Raw genomic sequence first — 20,434 nt, 5'->3', positions numbered from 1 at the left:
GTACATGGTATCACACTGGATGGAAGCAGAGAATAAAGTGATGTCTTCCCCAGGGAACTGAGATCTAGTTAAAGGGCAGTGACCTGCATGTAGCAACTGCCAACACTCCAGGAACAGCCAATTAGGGATCACAGTACGTTCAGAGCAAGTCTAGAGCAGCTCAGGTACGGGGAAGGTTACTGGGGAAAATGTTAACTAGCAAGACAAGGCATTCTGGGTATCAAACACCTTCAGCGTTTGGAGTTCTTGATCAATGACCTGGATATACACAGGGCACCCATTCCCCTGGGTAAGAACAGATGAAAAGGAGGAAAGACAATTTTAATTTGAATGTCAATTCATCTTTGGGCTGGGCATAAATTTATCATCCCAGTGTCAATGTTTAGAATATTGAGGAACTGAAATCTTGTTTACCTGTATATTCCACATTGCTACGTTGTGGAAACTGAGGATAGAGCTGTTAAAATTCTTGGAAAGCAGTGTAGATTTTGTGAATGGTGCATGGTTTTTCTGCTGTCTTTCTGGTGGTGTGAACTCTGCTAAAATCTCTATCAACAGTTAGGCATTTACGCGTGGCTAGTTTATTACATACCTTAAAGACGACCTGAATCAGTTTTTCTTGAGCTCTTTATTGGGATTATGTATATTGGGATTACACACACACACACACACACACACACACACACACACACACACACACACACACACCAGTTTCCATTTTGTGATCTGGTTTGTAAATAAAAACAAAAGGCATCTGTAACACTTCTGTTTGTAAAACTCATTTCCTTTGGAACCTGGGAGAGCATACTGTCTTCTCTTTTATTCCTTTTCTTCCCTGTCTTGTTTATTTTCGCTTATTTTTCAGTTATCTGGCACCAGCTGGGACTGGGATGAGTTGATAGTTCAAGACTGTCCTCTTTAATAGGTAGTGTGGCTTTCCTCATAGGTGGGGGAACAGGATTTGGAAATGGGTGAAGACAGAGGGAAGAGGAATCTGTGGGTGAAAATGATGGGAGGGCCCTGAACCGATCTGATCGGGGCTTAATGCCAACTGATGACAGGGCTATAATCCTCTCAGGCTTGGGTGAATCCTCAGCCCTGCACGGCGTCTGAGGCCCTACAGGTATGTAGACAGCTTGTGTCAGAAGCCCTGGAGACCCAGGTGAAGGGTAGGCTACAGGTGGTGACTCATGGGGTCTGCAAGCAGAGGGAATACCCGGGTCCTCTAGCTCCCCACCTTGGAGGAGGAGGAGGAGGAGGCCTGAGGAGGCGCCGCCTCCTCCGCAACGCCCCGCCCCCGCAGCGCCTACGCTGCCCGCTCCTGACCGCTCACCATTGGCCGCAGCGCTCGCCAATCCAGCCCCCTGGCCGCGAAGGGGGCGTGGCCGCGCGGTGCCGGGCCGGGGGCGGCGTCTGTCGCCGCTGCGCGCTGCGGTGCGGGCGGCGGGACGATGGAGCCGGGATCGCGGCACGGTGAGTGCGGCTGGGGGTCCTTGCCAGGCTCCTGGCCGACCTCTGGGGGACGTGGAGCGCGATTCCGGGGGCGCCGCGCTCGGGCTGCGGACCTGCCCTGGTCCCTCCCGGCCGCAGGTGGCGCCGCATCCTCCCTGCGCATCCTTCATCCCCATAGCTCCCGTCCCGCGTGCGGCCTGGCCTGCGCCGGGGTCCTGCGGGCCGCGTGCACCGAGGCTCCGGCTGCTCCCGGCCTGGTCCACGGCGCAGCTTCCCGGACTGAACATCTTTCCCCCCCTCTGGCTTTGGTTCTTCCCAGCAAATGCCGGTTTTTGCTCTTGGTTTGGCCTCTCTGCAGTGGAGAGCAGAGTTCTTAATTATTGAGAAACTATGCGATAGGCCTGGGATTAAAGGGAGCCTGTCATCTTCTTGGCTGCTGTTGAGTGGAGTAAGGGATTCTTTATCATTTAGGGGTTGGTTTTAATGTGGTGATTGCCTTCTAGCAGTGATTTTTTTTTTTTTTTTTGAGTTTTCAATAGACGAAGGTTAAAAAGGGTCCTTTTTATTCCGCGTCGAAGCTGTTGAATTCAAATGCCTAATGAGGCATGATATTTTGACTTTTAAGATTCTGAATCCACGTTTTTGTAAGGGGAGAGAGAGACCGAGCATTTGAAATGTTTTACATTTTGAAAGTTTAGCTTGTCTGAAACGGTGACAATACCTGCGACACTACACCACACCGAGCTTAGAGTGTTAGACACTTGGCTGGTTTCTCTGTCTCGTCCAGGGCAAATTCTCCCGAGCACCGGCTGTTTTGTGTATGCTTTACCAAACTTTCCTATTCAAGCAGCGAGACAATGCAGTGAGTGGATCTTTTCAGCCAGTTCTTTCATGTGCTTGAGAGTCAAAACCAGAGAGAGCAGGTTTGACCTTTCCCAAAGGCAGTTAAAGATCGTATCCTCTCGGCTTCCTTCTCCCAGGAGTCTCATAGCTGCTTTGTAGCGCTCAGTTTCTGAATTTAAAAGATCTTCAGAGTTGATTTTTAAGAAAGCTGTGTTGTTTTAGATGTTCAAAGCTCGCTGCATTGTAAAGGAGACCTCGCTTGGACTGGTGTTTGTGATGCTTTACTTACAGCAGGGGAAAGACTCTTGTTCTAGACCCATGTATAAACCTCACGTTTGCGCAGTTGGCTTTTTCAAGTGAAGCTGCTTTAGAGCATGGCTTGACCGGTCTGCTCAAAATTTATAACCTCGCTCTCACTGATGGTTGCCGGTCATCTCAAAAATTCTGCAGATAAAGCTGGAACACATTTCGCTAGGTGGTCGTGCCAACATTGACAACCCCCCTCACCCCCAACGTGGTCCGTCATCAGTGTGTCTGTGTAGACACACTGTACGGTTTTCACAGAGACTTACATGTTGACAGGCAATTGGAATGCTTGCATGGAAACGGTTTTGTCCGATGGATACGAAAAGACCTGTCTGTGCTGTGTTTTACTGGTTTTCTGATTCCAGAAATTTCCTTTGAAGAATGTAGGTTGTGGTTCTCCCTTGGGAGTGTGTCTCTAAATTGCTGCCCAGACTTCAGATTGCTCACCTTCTCCATTCTTTGCAAGTTAATTAACTTATTTTTAAGTGCTTGTTTTGGTGTGTCTAGTGTACATGTGTGTGTATGTGTGTCTGTGGGTCCTCTGTTGATCTCTGACCTTCTTGAGGCACAGTCTCATTAAACTTTAAGCCCTCAGTTTTTGTCTTTTTTTTTTTTTTAGCGGATGGTCATCAACCCCTGCGATCCCCTTGTCTCTGCCTCCGCTTCCTCCCCGGTGCTGGGGTTATAGGTGCACAGCTGTGCCTGCCTGGCTTCTTACGTGGCTGCTTGAGCCCCAAACCCAGTCCTCATGCGTGTCTAACAAGCTCTTACCCCCTGAGCTGTCTCCCCAGCCTCAGAGCGCTCTCACTTTGCTAGGCGTCCTTTCTGACATTACTTTTGGGCATTTGGAACCACATGTACGTGGGAAAAAATGTTTAATGTCAATACAGAGATGCATGGACTAAAGAATGTCGACTTCTACCCTTCCCGCCTGCGTCTGCGACAATGCTCTTTCTTCGGGACTAACTAAACTGTGGGGTATGTCTTTCCAGACTGTTTAGAAAGTTTTTATGTATTTAATGTGTATGGGTGTTTTGCCTGCATATATGTCTATGCACCATGTGCATGTAGCGCCATGGAGGCCAGAAGAGGATATCAGATCCTCTGGAAATGGAGTTATAGATGGTTTTGAGCCCACATGTGGGTGCTGGGAACTGAACCGGAGTCCTCTGGAAGAGCAGCAAGTGCTCCTCCTGTCCACGGAGCCATCTCTCTAGTCCCCAGATTTGGTTTGATTTTTTTTTTTCAAGCGGCCTTTTCTACTTAGGTGAGTGCGTACTCGGTACCAAGCATTACCTTATCCGCTGGGGTTACAGAGGTGAGAGACAGGAGATTTTCAGATCTCCATACTTTATTCTGGCAGACAGTGGAGTGTGGTCAGTATCATGATGGGCAAGCTTCCTGAGTGACCTAATGTATTCATTTACTTCTCTTCAGCCTTCAGGATGCCTTAGAGTTTGTCATGTACGGTAGCAATATACTGATAACAGGATAGATAGCTCTGCTGGCTGCTTGTGAAGCTTCCTGTGTGCACACTGGCTATAGTTTGTATCTTTTTTTTTTTTTTTTGGTTTTTGGAGACAGGGTTTCTCCATGTAGCTTTGGTACGTGCCCTGGATCTTGCTCTGTAGACCAGGCTGGCTTTAAACTCACAGAGATCCTCCTGGCTCTGCCTCCTGAGTGCTGGGATTAAAGGCATGCGCCACTGCTGCCCAGCCTACAGTTTGTATCCTGACTGGACCATAAAACCTCAGAGGAGGACCACTGACCAGGATTAAGGGGTTGTCCTGAGATGAGAAAAGCTCCCAGAGTGAGTGAATGAAAAGGAGTCGGCTCTAGTCTCAGAGGAGGGAGAACTAACGTACAGAGAGATGGGCAGGGTAGAGTGGAGTCACTGAAAACAGTTGGAGGGCGTAAGCGCACAGAAGTAGCCCGAAGTGAGACGGGAGAGTGAAGCAGTGTAGGCTGTTGCTGATGGTGGAGTTGGAACATCAGTGGACAGTAGGCTGTGGTTGAAGGATTTTGAGCAAAAGAGAGCCATGGTTAGATGTGGTGAACCGGAAGAGGGTGGGCTGGGAGGCGGGAGGTTTGAAGAGGTCGGATTGCTGGGACGCCATCGTTAGTTGGCTGGGTGGTGCTTCTAGGGTGGTCCTCTGTTGTCCTTGCTGGCTGTGATTTGGTTGGCAGCCTGGGATTTCTAGGCTTAGATTGGGACAGCAGCATCTGGTGCTAGTGATTGGGGGATGGCGGCTTACGCTTGTCCAGGCTAGGTCTCAGCTGCCACGGGACAAGTGTTCTGGAGTGTAAGAACAGTGGTGGGTGGCATGAGATTTGAGGAACTCTGCATTTGAAAGATAGGTGTGAGGTGATTGAGAAGCAAGAAGGTCACGGTGTCCAAGGGAGCCTATACCAGGAGAGCGCTGCAGCCAGGACATCATGTGACCCTGAGGTGACGGTGACACCTAGTGATGCAGGCTGGAGCCCTAAGGCCGGGGTGCAGCAGGGTTTACTAGTGGGTGGGGATCTGGAGTGTAGACTGCGCTGTTCTGGAACTTTGGGGGTAACGGTAAAGGGTGGACTTAGGGAGGGGAGATGAAGGGTGGATGCAGGGGATGGGGATGAAGGGTGGATGCAGGGAGTCCAGGTAAAGGGCGGCCTTTGGGGTTTTACCTGGATGGCTGTGCGTTAGTATAGAGAACTTGGATGGGAGGAGTCAGAGAGAAGTTCCTCTTCATAGGGACTTCAGGGGAGCCGTTGGGTTTGCCCAGGGGTTCATTAGTAGCTTTGGTGAGCAGTCTCCCAAGCCTTGCTGCTGTGGATTAAGAAATGAAGGGAAGAGAGAGGAGCCAGCCAGGGTAGGTGGGCTCCTAAAACCCCAGGAAGAGAGAAGAGCAGAAATTCTTTTTTCCAGATGGGAACCAGAGAAGGGCATCAGGTACAGGATAATTTTTTTGGAGATTTTAGAACAGGGTAGTTCTTATTTGAATGGATCCCAGCTTGGGCTAGTCTGTCTTTGGCTTCCCCTTGAGGTCATGTTGTCCTTAAAGGGGCAGTGTCCCTTTTTGGCTGTTTTTCTTTGATGAATGAGTACTCTCTCTGAGTTATGTTTTGCACTTGCCTCAAGGCCAGCTCTGTTTGGGTCAGAGCCCGCCCCCCTAGGCTGGTAGACAGCCCTAGATAGAGTGACTTTCCCATGCTCACATTTCAGTCGCTCTTCCATCGTTTTTCCCTGGTCCCATGCCCACTCTTGGAGCTCACCACTGTTTTTTTCTTTCTTCTGAGGACTCTTTTAAATTATTTTTATTTTAATTTTAGATGCTCCGAATATCCCACGGTACACTCTCGTGTTTCAGGTCAAGCTCCTAAGCCTTGGTTCTGATCTCAGGATCTGTGGATAATTTTCAGCTTTGGCTTTACCTTTTCTGGATGGTACAAACAATTAGACCTGCGCCCTGTCCACGCTAGGTATCCTTTCCACCACCAAATCTTCTTAAAGCGTTCTTAATTGGAGACAGGTTTCGCTGGTTACCCAGGCTGCTCAAGCAGAACCTTGGCTCCTCTTGCCTCCACCTTGAATAGCTGGGATTATTGGCCTGCATCACCAGACGTATGCCCCCCACTTTGTACTCTTTTGAAATTTTTCCTGGGGCGTGTTCTTAGGATCCCCTTTACCACCAGCCCAGTGGAGCAGTGGTATTGAAAGTGGTCGAAAATGTCTTCTGTCATTTACATATCTTATTATAAATATATAAATTAGAGTAAATATGTATTATATATGTATATGTTGACTCTTTTACCGTGTAATTTTATGGGTTTCTTTCCTTTTCAGTGTGCTAGTCATTGTCAGTCTGTTACTGAACTAATGCCTGAGCTAACCAGCTTATGAAGTGAAAGGTTATTTTGGGTCACTGTTCAGTCTGTGATCGGTCTGCCCTCTGGTACCTTTAGGCATATGACAAGATGTTACGTCATGATATAAGAGACTCGTCACTTCAAGGCCGGAGTAGGTGTAGGAAGAAGAAACTGAGTCCTACAATCCCACACCCCTAATTCCTTGAAACTTCCCATAAGGCCCCACCTCTTCACTTTACAATCTCCCTGTCGCATTTCTCTGGCAGTCAAACTTTAACACTAGACCTTGGAGTGTTTACATTTGAACACTAGCAGTCAGTCCTCAGGTTCGGATGCCTGTGTCTTAGGTCCCATTGGTTACATGATCAAGCTTCTATTTAAGTATCCTTTATCTGGAGTGCCCAGGGTCAGAAGTGCTTTAGGTGCTGGAAGTTTCTGCATAACATAATGAGGTATCATGAGTATGGGACCCAAGTACAACACAGAATTCATGAATGTTTTATATGTATCATATACATGGCCGCAAGTTAATCTTACACAATGTTTATATTATTTTTGTTTTGCATAAAACTAAGTTTTGTGGTGGGACATTTTCTACTTATGTCATATTTCAGAGCTGATAAAGTTCTGGTTTTTGAATTTCTGTTTTGGTGTGCACGTGTTTGTTTCTGTGTGTCTGTGTGTGCCTTGATGTGTGTGTGGTCAGAGGTCAAATCTCAGGATTCTGCCTTTTCCTTCCAACATGGAGTCAACCGGCAAGAGCTTTTACCCACTGGGCCATCTTGGTAGCCTAAAGTCTTGGTCTTTGGATTAGAAGTTACACTGGTTAGTGTTTGTCAGCTTGACCCAGGTAGAGTCACCTAGAAAAAGAGAACCTTAGTAGAAGAATGGCCTCTATCAGATTGGCCTGTGGGAGTGTCTGTGGGACTTTTCTTGACTAATGGTTGATGTGGGGGGGGGGCAGCCCACTGTGAGTGGTGTCACCCCTAGGCTGGTGGTCCTGGGTTCTACAAGAAGGCGGCTGAGCAAGCTGTGGAGAGCAAGCCGGTGAGCAGTGCTCCTCTGTGAGACCTGCCTGTGTGCCTGCCTCAGGTTCCTTCCCCGACTTCCCTCCGTGACAGGCTTTGATCAGGATGGGTAAGCCAAATCAGTCCTTTCCCCTTGGTTGCATTAGGTCATGGTGTTTAGGACAGCAGTGAGAGCAGATAGGACAGCTCAGCCCACTAAGAGGAAATTTTCCCCTGGTAAATCATGACTGTTTTATAGACGGTATTTCTTATTTACTTATTTATTTGTTGTTTTAAATTACTGTTACATGGTTTTTAGTGAAAGATCAGGCTCTAAGTTGTACTTATGGCCCTGGACTGGTGCTAGATGGATATATAGAATAGTTTACATTGCCCAAAAGAAATAAGATTACAAAGACACATCCTACTTTAAGAGTTAATATAAATGAGCCGGGCTATGGTGGCACACACCTTTAGTTCCAGCACTGGGGAGTTCGAGCCAGCCTGGTCTACAGAGTGAGTTCCAGGACAACCAGGCCTGTTTACAGAGAAGCCCTGTCTCAAAAACAAAACAAAACAAAAAACCCAAACAACAACAACAACAACAAAAAACCAGAGAGAGAGAGAGAGAGAGAAAGGGGGTGGAATATTAATGTTAATGGAGCTGTCCAGTCAACCACCTGAACACAAACAGCCCTAGTTATACTTTAGGTGATCTGTTTAACTATTCCTTTAATAAGAAATGTGCTTAAAATGTCTTTATTATTATATTCACTCTCTTTCTGCCCCCCCCCCCCCCGTGTGTGTGTGTGTGTGTGTGTGTGTGTGTGTGTGTGTGTGTGTGTAGATCAGAGGACAACTTACAGGAATTCTCTCTACCATATGAGTCCTGGGGCTTGAATGCGGTTCCTCAGGCTTGGTAGCAAGTGCCTTTCCCGTACAGCCGGCTTACTGCCCCTGAGACAGGGACTTTGGCCCAGAAGTCCCTTCCTCACTGCGGTCATTTATAAATCCTCACCGAGCCTCCCTGCTTTTCTGAGTTAGAACTCTGTCTTTTTCTTTCTCTCTTGATCTACCATTTTCTTCTGCTCTTCTGACCCCTTCACTTAAAAACAAAACAACAACAACAAAATCCTGGCTTTGTCTCTTCCTCTAATCCAGCTCTCATGAAATTGTTCTTCAGTTCCATTCTGGGTCAGCTGTAAAATTCTGTCATCTATGAGACCGGAAACCTGAAGAAGGGACCCTGAGTTCCTGCGTCAGCAGTATGGAATTCTGGGTGCAGCTGTTGGGACTTCGAGGTTTCTGTGTCTCTGAACAGGAAGGGGAAATGGACAGAGGCACGTGCCTGAGAAAGCTCAGATGTATTAAGAAAGACTACAGTAGGAAGCAGATCTGAGCAGGGAGAGGGAGAGGCCAGGCCCATGGGAGAGGTGCACCAAGGATCCAGGTGGTGTGTTGACTTCCTGGCCATGATGTTTGAAGAACCTTTGTCACGCCGGTGGAGTCTGTTACTTACTGGCCTTGCTGGGTCAAATGTCCCTCATCTTCTTTGCCAGCGGGGGCTTTTTCTTGAACGTTAATTTTGCAGTCTTTGTGTGAGGCCTGGACCTCTTGGCCCTCTCCAGCCTTAATAGTACCACCGAGCCTGGCTTCTTGATTTTTAACTTAAAACTAGAAATTACAAAAATCCCCCAATTCCCCAGTCACCAGGCAACTGGTTTTAATTATACAATGCAACAGTGTTTCTCAAGACTTTACTGCAGTTGAACCATTCCTTGAAATATTCTGACTTTTAAGCTGTTACTCCCCCGCCCCCAAAGTTGACCTTGCAGTTTATAGCAGTTTCAAGGTTTGTCAGGGATAATGATAAATTCATACCTGAGCTATCCTCACAATTTTCATGACTTCTTTGCTGTTTGAGCCTTACATAAGCTTAACTGAAAAAAAATTCTTCCAGTGTTGACATGTCCAGTTCCGTCTATATTTCCTCAAAACAAAGCAAACACACAAACATAAAACCTGGAAGAACTGTTTAAGGCTCACACGTTGTTACATTTAGCTTCAGCTGTCAACTTTACACAATCAAGTGTCTCTTGGGGTGAGGGAGTCTCAGAGAGGAATTGCCTCCATCAGCCCGGCCTGTGAGTATGACCTGTGGGGCGTTTTCTGATTTCTCATTGATGGAGGAGGGCCGGCCCACTGTGGGCGGCACCATCCCTAGGCAGTGGAGCCTGGGCTGTGTAAGAGAGACAGCTGGACACGAGCCTGGAGCAAGCCAGCAAACAACACAGCATTCCGCCATGGCCTCTGCCTTAGTTCCTGCCTCCAGTCCCTCCCTTGGGACTGTAATCTGTAAGCCAAATAAACCTGCTCCTCCCCAAGTTGCTTTTGCTCCAGCATTTATCATAGCAGTAGCAGCAAGCCAGCTAGGGCAGGCAGTTAAGTGGTTAGGACAGCCGCACAGCTGCCACACTCTCAGTCTATTTATTATTAACTTTGTTTCGCCAGTAGGCACTCAGAAGTTTATGGTTTCACTTTTTTGCTCTTTGGTGTCTAATGATGGTCAGACTTAATTTAGACACAGTATCTTACTCTGCATTTTAATATACTCAGAGTGCTTTCTCTTTTTGGACAAAGAATTTAGGTCTCCTTGCAGGTAAGTGAAAGTGACTAGTTGTGTTTAAGTGGGTGTGTTTATTGTCTGAGATGCTTATGGTTTTATTGGCCACAGTCAGTGGAGGCTTTTTGCTTGCCTTTCACTAAATGAAGATCTGAGTTGGCTCATAAGAAGGACCCATAACAATAAAGAGCTAACTGTGAATTCCAAGAATCATTAATCTATGGGGACCGAGAGTGAAACACCAAGGCCCGTCCCTCCGGTCTGGTTAAGTCTCCATGGCCAGCATTTTAGATGGCAGAGCTAACAGCTTCAGTAACTGCAAGATCTCAATGACTTGGCCGGAGCAGTCTGTGTGCGTGGAGGCTTGTGTCTCCGGCACAGCTGGCACCCCTAGAGAATTTCTGTCTGGATGTCCTGGTAGTCACTCTTTTCTCCTTGCATCACCTTGCTTTCTGTAGGAACTGAGACCCTGGGTGGTTTGACTGGTGGCTGGGGAAGATAAGAGCCTGTGGAAGGCTCCCAGAGCCAGCGGTCAACTCTCCAGCTGCTGCCTGGGCTGGGACGCAGCCTCGTTGTGCCTGCCGTAGGTGTAGCTGGGAACCCCCAGAGAAGAGACGGCGTCACCAGCCGTTGCCTGGGGCTGACTAGGAGTGATGGTTTTCATCCCGGTGGCCTTTAGTGAAGGGAGCAAAACTCAGCTTTGTGCTGCAGTTTGCACTATTCGCAAAGAATGTGCCAGCTTCCTTAATAAATCTTTGATTTCACATCGCATTTTCTTCAAGCTGCCATTCAGAAACAGTTTAAAAGACGTGCGCGCGCGCGCGCGCGCGCGCGCGCGCGCGTGTGTGTGTGTGTAAGGTGTCTATAGGATTTGTGTGACTGTTTTCTCAGCTTGGGGGCAGGGACACAGTATTTTGTGCTGTTCATTGAAGGCAGAGACCAAAGGGATGCTTCGTTCCCTCGGAGTGCTGCTCACTGAGTGCTGCAGCAGAGGTTGGTGCACCCAGGAGTTTTTTGGCTTTTATCCACTTGACACAAGCGAAGTTATCTGGGAAGAGAGAACCTCAACTGAAAAATTGCCTCTTTCAGATTGGCCTGGAGGTTGTAGGCCGTTTTCTTGATTAATGACTGATGTAGGATGAGCCAGCCCACTGTGGGTGGGTGCTGTGGGATGTTCTGTATGTCCTGTGGGAGCCCGTTTTTGGGTTCCTCGTGGCTTTACCCAGAAGGTCCGCATAGAGGATGATTAGGACCATGGGCCTGAGTGCAGGTGTCTGAGATGGTCTGAACTTGGCTGTGCTGGGGGATGGTCTGTATGTCAAGTTGCTCTGATTGGTCAATAAATAAAACTCTGATTGGCTGTGGCTAGGCAGGAAGGATAGGCGGGACTAACAGAGAGGAGAAGAGAAAGAACAGGAAGGCAGAAGGACTCACTGCCAGCCGCCACCATGACAAGCAGCATGTGAAGATGCCAGTAAGCCATGAGCCACATGGCAAGGTATAGATTTATAAAAATGGATTAATAATTTAAGCTATAAGAACAGTTAGTAAGAATCCTGCCACGGCCATACAGTTTGTAAGCAATATAAGTCTCTGTGTTTACTTGGTTGGGTCTGAGTGGCTTTGGGACTGGTGGGTGACAAAGATTTGTCCTGACTGTGGGCAAGGCAGGAAAACTCAAGATACAGGTGGGGCCACCCCTGGCCAGGTAGTCCTGGGTGCCAGGCCGCACAAGCCAGTCAGCAGTTTTCTTCCAAGGCTTCTGCTTCAGTTCCTGCCTGCAGGTTTCTGCCCCGACTTCCTCCATGATGGACTAAGGTTGACAGTGTTAGGGTAATAAAATCACCCATTTCCTCCCCAAGTTGCCTTTGGTCAGAATGTTTTATCTCATCATCAGAAAGTAGGACAGTTGGTAAGCTGCGTCCCGGGAGCCAAACCCGGATTGTTACCTGATTGGGTAAGACTGTGTTGGTATACAGACATACCCTTTTGTTTCTTCGTGGTATGTGACTGCCTTAGGACAGCTAGGTAGAGTGGAACAGAGGTCAGTGATGGTAACCAGAAGTGTGCAACCTGCCAAGAGTGGAATAGTTAGTGTGTGACGCTTTACAGCCGAAGACTTACCCCAGTTTCAGAGGATCGGCTTTGTACCGTTCACTGGGGAAAGATGATGGGCAGCTTATAAACACAGATAGTAGGAATGGTCTAGGAAGATACGGAATAATGGCAAAGAGTATCCCAGGTTTGTACAGTGGTCAGGGAAGTCCTCTCTGAGACGTAAGCAAAGGTGTGAGTGAAGGGAAGAAGGGAGCTGTCTGCACAGACACTTTGGGAAAGAGCTAAGTACAGTAAACGAGGGATACAAGCTGTCTGGAGGTGTGTGCCCAGCTGTGTGAATTGATTGCAACTGCAGGGAGGGCAGTCTAGGACCGAGTGGACCGAGGTGGCACTTTGTACTCTGAGGTGGGAGGTTTTTACACGGTTTTGAGCAGGGAAGAGGCTGGTATCATTTATGATGGATTCCTGGAACTGCTATGCAGAAAACAGGTTGTAGGGGGAACAGTTGAGGCAGGGTGTATGTGCAGGGCATTGCTGGGTTCTGTGTCTATCTGGATGACTCAGACCTCCCTTTCCTTGAGGATCTCACGGCGTGATCGCAAAGGGAAGGGGAGCCTGCAATGTGCTGTCATAGGCGGAGCAGCACCCTGGCCTTAGCGGAGGTGCTGGGTCAAATCGGGAGCTAACACATCACCGAATTTAGAGGGTGTCAATCAAGACTACTTCTGTACCCATGTTCTGAGGTTCCTGGAAGGACAGTGGCATACAGGTGTTTCACCCAGTCCAGGCACTCGGCTGGATTGTTAGAGCTTTTGCTAGAGTCCAGGTGGTCTGGCGTTAAGATCAGGTGACCATGCCAGCGGTGGCTGTCTGGACCCATGAGCAGGAGTGATGCTAGGCCCTCGCCTCAGCCCAGAAGGACAGTGCGTGGGCATTGAAGAGAGGAGTGACGTTTGCCTTCTTTGCAGAGAGTGAGGCCAAAGTAATTTTGATTTGGGAAAAATAGTATCCCTGAGTTATAAAAAGTCAGTAATCTGTCAAGAGTGTATTGTGGAGAATTGCTGTCTTCATGTGTACCCAGCAATATGAATTAGTTGCAAAATGCACCTCTGTGTAATTAAACAAATTGCTGTGCTCCCTGGAGTTATGGATATGACCCAATTAAACTTGGGAAGATGCCTAAAGAAATTACTTTATTTTCCAGGTAGGTGACATTAAGCTGTTTCGGGTAACGATTAGTTGAAAAAAAAGTGATAAAAAAAAATGTGGAGGAGGTCATTTACTTTCCTGTTCCCTATAACAGGATGTCTACATAATTAGAAATATTTTTAGTTTTTATAGTTTAGGTTTAAAATGAAATAAAGGAACTAAAACCGCAAATTGTAGGATTTTTTTTTATAAACACATTTTCTGCAATGGCTGGATCTAAATTCAGTAAAGATTTGAATGACATAATTAATCCATTTCTCCGACACGTCCAGATGTTGCTCCTAAAAGCTGTGAGTACACGTTCTTTAAAGTTCACACAGACATTTACACAAGCTTCCAGCTCATTGGGGCAAAAGAAAATCCCAGCAGATGGTAGACAATTCAAATAAAATAGAATGCTGTTTTTTAAATTAAACAAAAATCAATAACCAAATGTGTCCAGAAGATTATTCCCTAAGTAACCCACGGCCAGAGAAAATGTTATAATAGGAATGACTACATTTTAGAACTGTTTAGATTAGAAGTCATATGAAAATACTATATGTAAAGACTTGGGATGCAGCTAAAATTGTACTCAGAGGAACATTCTTAGCCATAAATGCATACATTAGGAAAGAGAAAAACCTGGAAAATATTTAGTGCTCTGAACATTCATTTAGGGTGTTAATGTTAGTGATTGTGCACCCTCGTGTGAGCATGTGTGCCTTCTTTCATTCTTTCTCATGTTTGTCTAAAGTCACATCAAGAAAGAATTCATCCATTCCTATTCACTCAAGAGACTTAAATTTTTTAAAATTATTTGTATGTGTGTGGGGATATGTACATGTGAATGCAGGTTCCTGTGAAGGCCAGAAGAGGGTACCAAATCCTCTGGAGTTGGAGTTAAATAGTGGGGTGTGAGCCACCCAATGTGAGTGCTGGGAATCCAACCCAGGTCCTCTGGAAGAGGAGTACACGCTTTGCTGTTGTTGTTGGTTTCTTGTTTTTTTTTTTTTTTTTTCCCAAAGACAGGGTTTCTCTGTGTAGTTTTGGAGCCTGTCCTGAAACTTGCTCTGTAGACCAGGCTGGCCGCCAACTCACAGAGATTCTCCTGCCTCTGCCTCCCAAGTGCTGGGATTAAAGGTGTGCGCCACCACTGCCCAGCACACTACACACTCTTAACCACTGAGTTTATCACTGGTGCCTCCTCAAGAGATTTTTTGTTGTTGTGATTATGAATGGGTGTTGAATTCTATCAAAATCATCTTCACCCTTTCTAGAGGTAACAATATAATTCTTCTCTTGCTGTTTATTAGTTTGGTGAATTTCTTGCCACAGTTGCCAGTAGTGAAACATTGTTACATTCCTGGTATGAGCCTTTGATGGGGTTTCTGCAGTTTTTCTGTTTCTTATGCATTATTTGGTTCACATGAGTCATTAGCTTTTCCTTCATTGGAAGTATAGCTTTCAGTCTGTAAGTAGTCATTGTCCATGTCAGGAGTTTCAGCCTGAATTTTATTTTAACTGATATTATTAAAACATAATATTTCCATTTGCCTAATAAATTTTTGTCTACTCTTTAACCTTTTGAGCATGCATTTGAACTTCCTATAAATGCACTAATTATTCTGAATATTAAACATGACTCATATAGTCAAAATAATTTGCCCTAAACAATTTGAAAATATTTTCATTCAAAGGCAAGTTAGGATCATTTACATTAATTGCTATTTAACTATGTTTGTTTTCAATTCTGTCACTGTATAATTATGTCTGTATTTCACTTCACTTTATTTACTTAGTTATTCATTGTTAGATTTGTTTCATTGATTAAATTCTTTGGATGTCAGGAAAGACTTTATTATTCTAGTGATTACTTTTGAAATTGCAACCTCAGAAGCACCTTAATGGCCTGCTCATTTGAACCTGTCCATTTTGACTAGCATCCTTTCTTCTCACCTATTGCCTGCATGGTAATATTGACCTGACTGTGTCTCGTCTCTCTCCCCATCTCCTCGAAATATCTTTGTGGTATTCTACAAAGTTAAGGCATAGAAGCTTTACCTCCATTAATTAATTATTATTTTTTTTGTGATTTATATTTTTTATTTTACAATACCATTCAGTTCTACATATCAGCCATGGGTTCCCCTATTCTCCCCCCTCCCACGCCCTCCCCTTACCCCCAGCCCATCCTCCATTCCCACCTCCTCCAGGACAAGTCCTCCCCCGAGGACTGTGATCAACTTGGTAGACTCAGTCCAGGGAGGTCCAGTCCCTTCCTCCCAGACTAAGCCAAGTGTCCCTGCATAAGTTCCAGGTTTCAAACAGCCAACTCATGCAATGAGCACAGGACTTGGTCCCATTGCCTAGGTGCCTCTCAAACTGATCAAGCCAATCAACTGTCTCACCTATTCAGAGGGCCTGATCCAGCTGGGGGCCCCTCAGCCTTTGGTTTATAGTTCATGTGTTTCCATTCATTTTGCTATTTTTTTTTTAATAATTGAGTAAAACTGAAATTTATTATATGCCACAGTCGTCCTAGGGACCTCCATGCTATATATATAGCCTCTATGGTTCTATGGGTTGTGGTCTGATTGTTCTTTATTTTATACCTAGAATCCACCATTGAGTGAGTACATACCATAACTGTCTTTCTGGGTTTGGGTTACCTCAATCAGGATGATTAATTATTTTTTTAAATCTAGTTTTATTTGATACATTTGCCTGCATGTATATATGTACACTACTGGCATTCAGTACCTGTGGAGGCCATAAGAGCGCATTGGATCTCCTGGAGCTGGAGTATGGCGTTATGGGCTGCCATGTGGGTTCTGGGAACCCAACCTGGGTTCTGTGGAAGAGCAGCCAGTACTCTTAACCCCTGAGCCATCTCTTCAGTCTCATGCCCGCTGTTTCTGTCTGGGACTCCAGTCTTATTTCGCCTTCATTCTACCACTCGGTACACAGATGTTGACTCCTTCACTAGCCTTTTACTCCGCTTGCCTTAGTAAACCGCAGTTAGCGAGACTTCCAGCTCTAACACATCTGTTGAAGAAGCCACCTCTTGCTGATGTATCTAGGGTGGTATTAGTTGGGTACCATTTGGGGATAACTGAGAGCTTGTTATTGAGATAATTGACTGTGTTTGTGGTCCAAGTGATGAACATGGGTTTTAGCATGGGTGTGTAAGTACTTTGAGTCTCTGCTTGTTCAGATGTGTGTGTGTGTGTGTCTGTGTGTGTGTGTGTGTGTGTGTGTGTGTGTGTGTCTGTGTGTGTGTGTGTGTGTGTCTGTGTCTGTATTTAAATGGCCTTGATATGTGAAGGAAGCTCACTTGGCTATCACTAATTAAGAACATGCCTATGGACCAAGCTTTTAGAGACATTTTCTCAATTGAGGCCACCCCCCTTAGATGACTTTAGTGTGTGTCAAGCTGACATAAAGCCATCCAGCATGCCTTCTGTTCTTGGCACCTATTGAGATTCAGTACCATAAGTCCTGGGGACATGCATCTGAAAGGTACTGCTTCCTACAGGAATGCTTTACCTCTGGGGTTTCCAAAATCCTAACTTCTGGGATCCAGTCTCTGAATTGTGAGGCCTCTGGAGTGCTACATGGGTCTGAGGTTTTGGGTTTTCGGGTGATTCCAGTTTGTTTGGGGACATGACCGGTCTGGCTTGGAGTGGTGTGGAGCTGCATACTTCTGCTAACTAACCATTGTACTTGCTGTTTCAAAAGAGATGTGAGATAGGTTCCCAAACGCACAAAAGGATCATCTACAGATTTTCATTTCCTTCTTGGGGGTTTGCTGTTATTATATAGAAATGCAATTAATATTTATTTACTTACTATTATTGAACATTGGATGTAGGGTCCTGTGAATGCCAGGCAAGCACTGTGTTACCAAGCTATATCACCCTCTCTCCTTTAAATATAAAATTTATTTATCGTTATTGTGTGTGCATGTGAGTGTGGATGCATGCATGCCCTGGGTGTGTGTGTGTGTGTGTGTGTGGCGGGGGTCAGAACACAACTTTCAGGAGTGGGTTTTCTTCTTTTCCTGTAGGATCTGGATCTGGGAATTAAACTCAGGTTGTCAAGTTTCTGCACCAGACACTTTTACCTGAGCCATTCTGCTGCCCCCTCAACTCCTATTTTAAACTTTTTATTTTGAGACCAGGTCTCACTAAATTGCCCAGGCTGGCCTTGAACTTGAGGCACTCCTGCCTTTTCCTCTCAAGTAGCTGGGATTTCTGGCCTGCATCACCAGGCATAGATAATTACAATTTATTTTTAACTTTTTATTTTTAAACAGTTGCAGGCTCATGGTAAGTTCAGGGAGGTTACTGAACAATCCTGTACTCTCTCTGCTCAATATCGCATCTGTTAGGAGTAGTGCGGTGTCAAAGTTAGGACACTGACAGGGTTGGAGACGGCTCAGCAGCTAAGAGCACTGGCTGCTCTTGCAGAGGAGGACCTGGGTTCCATTCCCAGCACTGGCATGGCCGTTTATAAACGGCTCTAACTCCAGTGCCAGGGGATCTGGTACCCTCTTCTGGCCTCCATGGGCACTGCATGCACATGGTACCCATATACATAAAATAAAATAAAGTAAAATAAAATAAAATAATTAAGAGGACTCATCCTAACTTCAAAAAATAATCACTGTAGGCAGGGCAGTGGTGGCTCACACATTTGATCCCAGCACTTGAGAGGCAGAGGCAGACAGATCTCTGTGAGTTTGAGGCCAGCCTGGTCTACGGAGCTAGTCCTAGGACAGCCAAGGCTACACAAAAAAACCCTGTCTCAAAAAACAAAAACAGATAAAATGAAACAAAACCACTTAAAATTATCTATGATCACTGTTGTGTGTGTGCACACCACAGCAGGACTCTGGAAGTCAGAGGACCAGCTTTGTGGGGCCTGTTCTCTCTCCTGCCAACTTCCTGTGGATCGGATGGTGGAACTCAGGTCATCAGCTTATGCCACAAGTGCCTTCCCCACCAACCACTGACCCAGCTCTTTTTTCCAAATGACCCCACCCTTGAATTTAGCTTTTGATTTTTGTGAGGCTTTTTTTTCCCCTCGTTTTTATGTGTGTGAGAAGTGTTAAATCTTCTTTATATTATAACCAAACCACTCAAAAACACTGTTCAGCAGTGAAAGGCGGCATTCTTTGACAACAGGGAATTTTAATTAAATTGGCATCATCAAGAATACAGACCGTGTGGTGGTGGCGCACACCTTTAATCCCAGTACTCGGGAGGCAGAGCCAGGCTGATCTTTGTGATTTCAAGGCCAGCCTGGGCTACAGAACGAGATCCAGGAAAGGCGCAAAGCTACACAGAGAAACCCTGTCTCGAAAAACCAAAAAGAAAACAAAAAAGACTAGAGACGGTTTTTTTCCTTGTGTGTGAACAGGAACAGGCCAGTGAACACAAGTGCAGACTCAGGGGAAGGAGTCTTCTGCTCAGATCTACGGCAGGGAGTCTCCCCACGTTTAGACATTTTCTGTAAATCTAGTGTAAAACAGTCATAGAAATCTAAGTGGAAGACCGTTCCATAGGCTTGAAGTTGGCATTTCCCATCTCTGCGGAAAGTTGAACATTCCTAATTAAATCTAACCCCATCCTTAGAAAGGACCACAGAGGCGGTGCCTCCAAACTGGGATTGTTACTGCGAGCCAACCTTATGTAAATCAGGACTGTCCAAACAAAACGGCGTTCTGGTAGCGCTCATGATCAGAGTACTGGTGTATGGCTTACATTATGGTTCTCACTAAAAGTCACAGGATATTTGTCTTGTAAATAAGGCGGTGGCTATGGTGGCCTTTTAAAGGTATCGGGTCTGCTCTTCCCCCTTCTTAATCCTGGCGAAGTCATTAATGCTCAGGGATGTTTCTCCAGACATTCACTCCATGCCTGCGTCATCTCCCAGGTGATGCCTCTGCTCTCGAGGGCATCTGTGTAAGAGAATGCAGTGGTTTGACCCATCTTCCGCCCCGGCAGACGGGGCAGATTTGGTCCAGCCTTAAGCTTGCCTCCCATTTCTACAGCGTGGCACCAGGCACACTTCTGAGCAAAAGTCTTCTTGCCCTTCTCAACATCACTCGTTTTTAACTCCATTTTTAACCAACACTGTGAATGTTACACCCCGAAGCCACGTTCCGCTCTCTGATTCAAGGAGTTTGATTGTGTGCTCTTTCAGACGTTCTGCATGTGACGTGATGACATGCCTTAGTCATGAAGCTGAGTGGCAAGGTGATGTCACTGTCTCCCTGGTCTGACTTGCTGCTCGTCTACCACGTTCCTGGTCACTGACCTCCCCTCCTCTCTTGCCTCACTGGCCTGGGTAGGATCCCACTGCAGTCCTGCACAGAGGAATGGCTGTGTCTGTCTTGGCTCTCGGTCTCAGCATTAAGTGTGATATTAGCTGTAGTGGCACTTTTTGCAAATGTCTCCTGTCAAGTTGAGGAGGAAAAGACTTTTGTTTTATTATTTATGTCTCTGTGTGTGGGTGTGCGCATGTGAGTACAGGTGTCCACAGAGGCCGGAAGAGGGCGTCAGGTCCCCTGGAGCTGGAGTTCCAGGCATTGTGAGCCTCCTGACTCAGGTACTAAAAGCCAAACTCCAGTTTTCTGAGATCAGCAAGCGCACTTCGCTGCTGAGCCTCTGTCTAGCCCCGGAATTGTTGTTATTTTTAAACGGCGAGAAACACAAGTTCTCTCTCACGAGGGCAGTGATGGATGGCAAAGCTGGGCTGAAAATTCATCTAGTGTCCGTTTATTTCTGAAACAGGTAAGCTGGAAGATGAAGAGTAATTCACATGAGTAGTTCAAAGAGAGTAGGCTGAGCTCAAGTCTTTCTTGCGGCTTTCGTTCTTGTTATTAGCTGTGTGCTAGCAGTTCACTGAAAATACCCCATTTTATTAAAAACTCAGTATTAGGGATGTGTTGGTCGTGGTCACTATAACAAAATGTCTGAGGTGGTCAGTTTATGATGAGAGGTTGTTGTTTTCCCTCAGTATTTTAGAAGCTCCTCTCTGTGATAGGTTGTCTTGTTTCGGGCCTGTAAAGAAGCAGTGCCTTATGGGAGACGTGTGT

General features: G+C 46.1%; 1 protein-coding gene across 3 annotated transcripts in view; it reads left to right on the top strand.

Annotated features, from left to right (window-relative positions):
• Positions 1–1,356: 1,356 nt before the first annotated feature.
• Positions 1,357–20,434, top strand: part of Wasf3 (WASP family member 3) — a 97,771-nt gene continuing 78,693 nt past the window's right edge. For all 3 annotated transcript variants that reach the window (XM_015998283.3, XM_006979640.4, XM_076561052.1), the window contains exon 1: positions 1,357–1,473. The gene's annotated coding sequence lies outside the window, so the exon portion shown is untranslated. The remainder of the gene's footprint in view (positions 1,474–20,434) is intronic.

Source organism: Peromyscus maniculatus, chromosome 23 (assembly GCF_049852395.1).
Source record: "Peromyscus maniculatus bairdii isolate BWxNUB_F1_BW_parent chromosome 23, HU_Pman_BW_mat_3.1, whole genome shotgun sequence".
Taxonomy (NCBI): Eukaryota; Metazoa; Chordata; class Mammalia; order Rodentia; family Cricetidae; genus Peromyscus; species Peromyscus maniculatus.
The sequence above is the reverse complement of the archived record's forward strand: the minus strand, read 5'-3'. Positions and strand labels throughout refer to the sequence as shown.